A 7,078-nucleotide genomic window follows, 5' to 3' on the forward strand; every position below is an offset into this window, starting at 1 on the left:
CTGTTTTATTGATATGGAAACTAAAGCTTAGAGGAGATTTGCCCAAGTTTTATACCTATAGCAATATGTGAGAAAGTTCATGACAAAATCCCAGTATGTCAATTAATGTTTCATATGACAGATTCTCATTCTAATGAAAGGGACTTGCATCAATATTCCCCAATAATTATCCCAGTACAGTTTATGATTTCTCCTTATCAAACATCCATTTATGTTGAGATCCCTGAATTATCATTGTCACCTAGAAATAGAAAGGAATTTGTATGATTGTATACAACCCTGGTAAGGACATTTGTTGTTTAATTCTAATATTAAATAAAGGGGGAAAAAAACCATGAGTCTTTAAAACTATGGACAGAAAAAGCTGGTAGAGCTGCACATGACATGCTGCTTGGCCACTTGATATGCAGGCAATTTTTATGTGGTAGTAAAAGGCTTTCAAAGGGATAAGTTGGATGAATGCAGAAAAAGAAGGCATGATAAGTCTCAGGATGATGTGGAATGTCACCATGTCCTTCACCCTTCTACCCATTTTGTACTTATATATAGTATTAAATTAAATATTAACGAATATTTTAATTACACTAAGCTAACCAATATAATCAATGAAAAATACTCTTTAAAATGTAAATGACAAAAATATAAATTTTATAATAATAACAGGAAGCATTTATTAGGTATACACTGTATATCAGATACCAAGGGCATAAAAGTGAGTAAGACACTCTCCCTGTTGCTCAGAGCCTGGTGGGTATAGAAGCCCCTGATCATTGCCCTCCCAGGGATTTCCTCCTCCAACAGCACACTCTTCCTGGAATGTTCCATTTCCTTCAAGCACATTTTTTGTATGTAACTTAAAAAAAGCATTTGCAAGTATTCATCTATCTCCTTTTGTCCTCATAATAGTCATGTTCGATCTGTATTGAAAATATTCTAATTACATTGTTTTAATAAATGAACTGACACAACTTGGGTTACTTTAAAACTCTAGCTTCCTAACTTCAGGTAATATGTGGATACTTTCCAGTACAATACAGTGAATAGGTAGAAAGATGTTGGGTGGTCCTTTAGGTACAGAGACCTGGGTCTGATTCCTGACTGAGTTTCTTAGCTTCTCTGGTTTAATATCTTTATTGGGAAAATGGAGCAAAGACTTACTTTGTAAGTTTATTGTAAGGATTAGAAAAAATACAGGCAAAGTGATGGGTACATAATAGTTTTCCAATAAATAATAGCTGCCATCCTGATACTGCCTTCTGAATATAACAACTTTTCAAAAAATACATATTTTTATGGGGAAAAAAGAAAACCTTTGTTATCCATGTTCATTTTAAGGAACAAAGTTAGTCTTTGGAATCTAGAATTATAGTAAAGTGATAGAAAATTAGATTTAATATAGAAAATAATATTGAGTAGGGGAAGGAAATTTCACTAAAGAGACTTATAAGTGGCAATTACTCTATTTCACATTGCAGTATATTACACATTGTCATTAATTGCAGCCATAATTGTTCTACTAAAATATTAGCATACAACTATAGAGAATATCATAATGGGAAGAAAACAAAGGGAAGAAATCTCAGTTACACACAAAACATAATTATGCTTCAAGCTCTAATTAACAAAAGTGAATATTGAGTTGAATTTTAATATAACTTATATGAAATTTATTTTTATTCGATAATGCATAATATGTCTTTATTGACCTCATTTTTTAAAAGTCACTCATTATGTTGTGAGATTCATGATTTTTACATAGTTTCTGTAATCCTGAGCGTATAGCACAGTCAGGATTGCGTCAGGAAAGCAGAGCCACCATGAGTCTTATGGGAAATAAGGACCTTGCAACAGAAACTACACTTTACAAAGAAAGGGAGCAGCTAGGAAGGGATGGGCTGTGAAGGAAGTCAAGGAAGAGAGCACATCACTTTCCAATCTTCTTAGAGACCTGTCATGGATGGAAGGTCAGAGCTTGCAGGGAAATGCGACCACCAACACGGGGCCCCAGGAAGCCCCGGGAGAGGTCCATGGGAAGCCACAGCTATGAGTCATGGTTCAGCAGCCAGGGTGCCAGTGGTGGGCTGGATGATATTTTAAAAGTGCGTTTTTTTCACATGTTCAGAGACTTACATGTCATAGAAATACAGAATTTTAGAAAGGATGGGGGTACTCATTAGAAATTGCCAAGTTTAAACCCTCAATAGATGAAAAGAGTGAGGTTCAAAGACAATGAACTTGCCCAAGGGAGAGGATATGAGGGGCGATATAAAAGACATATGAGGGTGAAGAGGAGGGAGCAGGTGCTTGGTGCTGAGGATGGAGCTGATGGGACATCCATAGGAAGAAAGTGTAAGGCTGGGCAACAGCTAGTTCAAGCCAACCAAGAAACTGGCAATTACTGGCAGGTGATGCTAACCCTGCTGCAGAGGTACCCTGGGAATTATTTGGAGAAAAGAGAGAAGGGCTCAGCCAAAAAATAAAATGCCTTTATTCAGAGAGATCTTCAAGCACCTGGGAGCTGGCCTGGGTAGAGGTGTGTCCAGGGCTAGGAGAGAACTTTTACTGAGGGAAAAGGGATCCCTAGGAGGTTGGGCAAAAGCTGGTGAAGTCAGAACTGAGATTAGAAGTAATGTTTTCTAACCAAAGCTTGTGCTCCTCCCATGGCACCATTGAATCTAAACAATAGTTGTGTGGTGGGTAGGGATCAAAGAAGATGAACTATTGGCAAGGAGGTTAAATTAGATGATGCCTAAAGATTAGCCCCAAGATCCTGCTATACTGGGTGCTCATTCTCTAATGTAGGGAAAATTGCTGATATGGGAACTTCCCCAGAACATTATTCAGCCTCACTCTATGCTTAAGGCTTGCCTGAAGTTGCAAAATTGCATAGTGACAGTGCTGGGGTAATATTTTGGGACTGCTTACTTCGAGTTCTGTTCCTTTAAGACAAGCTCAATTAATCTAATTTTATTATACAAATGTTAAAATCAGGAAAATAATTTGAACAAGAAGTTGAAATTATACCCCCTGATGTCCCAAACAAACTCTACTAAACATATCTACTTCTCTTATTTCTATGATTTGTTACAGGAGAATCAGTTCAAAACCCTGAAAAATGAGGAAGAGAACACAAATGTCAACCTTAAAAACCTTAAATAATTTACTGAATGAAACCATGGTGCAATTAACTTAAAAAAAGGAGACTTGAATTAATAACTACTGGAATCTCACCTTAACAAAAGTTCTATGATTGCTGCAGGGTAAGTGCCAAAGTAAAGAGGAGACACAAAAAATGCCTGATGTTTTTGTGGAGATAATTAAGTATAATCCTATCAAATCTACAGCCTATAGGGACATAAAAATCATCATAAATCATTGTTGAAATTATTTAATTTCTAGAAGAATAACTCAGAAACAAATAATCACATTTATAAATCTATAGAATCTATTAATGTAATTTGAATGAACAGTAGTTTGCATTGCTAAACTGCATTTATAGAATGTATGTTTCAACAGAACAAACCCTGAAACAAAATTTTAACTTTGTTCTTAAACAGAACTCAAATATATGTTTCAGATTAACTTTCAATTCAATCATTTAATAGCCAAAGCACTTCAGCAAATACTGAAGAATGAACATGATCTGTCTACTCTAAACTGTTATTAATACCATACTTGTATATTTGTATTTCATAAGAAGAAAAACATAGGGCAATTTATGTTTAAAGAATGTAGAATTTAATTAATTTAGAGATGTTTCTTTGACTCCAATTTTGACAGAAATAGAGATAAGAACAGTTCTCTTTTATACATTAAAACATTTCCTAACACTGGACATATTTTATGGAAGCAAACTAATATTATTAACATACGTATAGAAACAACATTTTGAGTTTCCTTTCTCTTTGTCTTGAAATGGAATAATCGCCAAAAAATCATGTAATAAATGTGAAATGTCTGAGCAAACAATTAACTCCACCCAAAGTTTGCATTACAAAATTATCTTAGATTTTCTACTCATTTTAGAGATGAAAATATTACCCCCAAAAACATTTCTAATTTTAACAAAATCAAAATATAACCAAAACATTTAAAAGGATGTAAAATTTTAAAGTAGCTAAAAGGAGAAAAACCTTAAAATTTTATCAGCTTTTATGACTAACTTACCTTGTGAAAAGTCAGGAGATTCTAACTTTAGAGTCCTGCCTGTGCAGTTTCTCTCAAACTCAGCCCTGATGGTGAGTTTTCTCTCTGAGTTTTTATAGTCTCAGTTATACACCCCTTACTCCAATCCCTGCCTTTGCTTTCTCTTACATCATTTCTACAGATTTTCCACTGAACATTTCCCCAAGCCTCTTTTCAATCTCTCTCTCTTTCTTTCCTCCTCCTATTTTTTCTCTTTATATTTATTATATCTATTGCTTTGATCATGGCATTTTAGTAAAAAAAAAAAAAAAAAAAGGGAGTTGGGGCTCTGGAAAATTTAATATTGTGTATTCAGACTTAGACCCATCACCTCTTCCTGAAGTTTTCATCCAGCTCAGATAATTACAAATCATACTTTGGAAATACATTGCACTAAGATTTGTTTTTAAAAAATCGCTAGGGTATTTCAAACTAAGATTTTGGGAGATTATAATCAGAAACCAAAAACTGATTTATTGTTGTATGTTTTGGGCCCTTGAATTAAAGGATCACCTATGGAAATGGTGAGCAGTTTCAACTCGTCAGGTGAACGGCGCTGTCAGTGGAACTGACAGCTACTTCGTAATTAACATGGCTATACTGGGAAGCTGTCACTAACAAACCTAAAAATACTGAACTGCGACATGTGGGCTATAAATGCAGACGTTATGATCATTCTTATCTTGCTCTTGTTGTCTAGTATTTTAATTTCCTTTTAACCAAAACATTCCCTGCCTCTGTCTGAAACTTTTCTTCATTCCCGTTTCCTACTAACCCTATGCAACTTCACATACACAAACTGCAAAACAGTGTTACTAAGTCCTACAGGTAGTTTGCTAATGTGTTAGACCATTATTAGCTCATTTGTCTCACCAGCAGGTCCCCATTTGACAGATAAAGAAACTGAGGCTCGATAAACTAAGTGACTTTATGAGATTACACAGCTAGAAATAGTAGCAGAGCCAGATTTCAAATACAGATCTTAATTCTGTATCCAGTTCTTTTCCCACAACTTCATTCTGTCTCACTATTTAAAAAGCTAGGAGAATCCAAACCATAGTATGTTTTTGCACAAATAGAAATAAATTTGTTCTTTTTGGTTTTGCTTAAAAAGCCACTTAAAATTCTACTCACCAGTATAGGAACTATTACATGGTTAATTTGGATCTCGATGGGGAACTGACCGGAGCACACTTGAATTGGTGGGACAGTAAAATGCTTCAATTTTATGAAGGGTTTCCAGGGATAACATATGTCTCAACAAGCTTGAAATCTGAGTAGTTGGCAGTGATAGTTCACAAGTCAAGATAAAAATATAGCCTAATTGTGGACTCTTGTTTAGACATTATTGCCATAAAATGATTATGTTAGCTTGAATCCACATGATGGAAAACTCTCAATATAGATTTAACGGATGCATCATAATGCTACCAGAAGCCAATATTGTTGACGTACCTTCCACCCTTATTTGAAACGCCTCCCTCAGCATGCTGACAAGTGATATCTGTGGCTGATTTATTCCAGAGCTGTCCCTGCTTAGACAGTCCAAAGATTCCACCCTATTTGTGGATTTTGTTGACCTAATTCAAAAGTTTGACTTAACTGTTCTGCAGCAGCAGAAATAGTAACAGTTTATTTCAGGAATAAAACCATGGTACATTTAAGCCATTTATACAGAGTTTTGCACATTATACACCCCTATGTAAATTACTTATGCATTTGTGCATAATAGAAAAATTCTGTTATCTTAAAAAAGAGGGTAGAAATGGAACCATGTAAAAAAATAGAAACAACAGTGATGGATGGGAGAGACTGAAATGAGAAAGGGAAAAAATATTAATGATAAGTTTTTCAGTTAGTATAGCATTATTTCATTCCCCTAACAGCCTTGCCAAGAAGGTATCATTATTCATATGCAACAGATGAGAAAATAAAAGCTCAAATATGTGAAATGACTAGCCTAAGTGCTCACAGCTTTAAAACAATAGGACCAGGAGTTGTTGCTCTTTCTATCAGTCAGGATTCTGGTAGGAAAGAAATGGTGCATTCAAATTCAGTAATTCGGGGAGAATTTTTTTTTTAAATATATTTTATTGATATTTTTACAGAGAGGAAGGGAGAGGGATAGAGAGCTAGAAACATCGATGAGAGAGAAACATCAATCAGCTGCCTCCTGTACACCCCCTACTGGGGATGTGCCCGCAACCAAAATACATGCCCTTGACTGGAATCGAACCTGGGACCTTTCAGTCCACAGGCTGACGCTATCCACTGAGCCAAACCGGTTAGGGCAGGGAGAATTTAATGTGGACAGTATGTAGGGGAACCAGAAAGGGTTAAAGGTGATTACAGGAACCCAGAGACAGAGGAGTCTGTATAGAGAAAGTTGTCTGGCAGAAGCCTGATCTTTCATCAAGAGCCATCTATAGGGGAAGGAACCTTTGAAGTAAACAACCGAGATTTCACTCTGCTTCCTGGATACAATCTCCCGTGGAGTTACCTTTGGTAAAACCCAACTGACAAAGGGATTGAGAGGGGGAGATAAAAGACCCAGCAAATTGTTTAACCTCAAAACTGTGCTAAGACCAGCATGACTGCAAGTGCCATTACCTGCATTATTCTCTCATACTTCCTACCATTTTTTTTTTAAGTCGGGTTTATTGCAATATAATTTGTCTACAAAATTTACTGTCTTAAGGTGTACAGTTTGATAAGTTTTGACAAATGTAGAAAGTATGTAGCCTCCACTACAATCAAGATATGGAACATGTCTATAATAACCCTCTCCACCCAAATTTCCTTCATGCCCCTTTACAATCAAACCCCTACCCTACCCCCAGGTCCTGGTAACCACTGATCTGATTTCTTTCCCTATAATTTTGCCTTTTCTAGA

General features: G+C 35.8%; 1 protein-coding gene across 5 annotated transcripts in view; it reads right to left on the bottom strand.

Annotated features, from left to right (window-relative positions):
- The window catches only part of OSTN (osteocrin), a 45,718-nt gene extending 40,080 nt beyond the window's left edge, over positions 1 to 5,638 (bottom strand). Inside the window, exon 1 of one of the 5 annotated variants that reach the window (XR_013960003.1) lies at positions 4,168 to 4,317. The gene's annotated coding sequence lies outside the window, so the exon portion shown is untranslated. Of the gene's footprint in view, positions 1 to 4,167; positions 4,381 to 5,319 lie in introns of those variants that run through there. The other 4 variants (XM_080657404.1, XM_080657402.1, XM_080657403.1 and 1 more) reach the window with 4 other exon arrangements.
- Positions 5,639 to 7,078: the final 1,440 nt, after the last annotated feature.

The sequence above is a fragment of the Plecotus auritus genome, assembly GCF_963455305.1.
Source record: "Plecotus auritus genome assembly, chromosome: 2".
In the NCBI taxonomy this organism is placed as follows: domain Eukaryota; kingdom Metazoa; phylum Chordata; class Mammalia; order Chiroptera; family Vespertilionidae; genus Plecotus; species Plecotus auritus.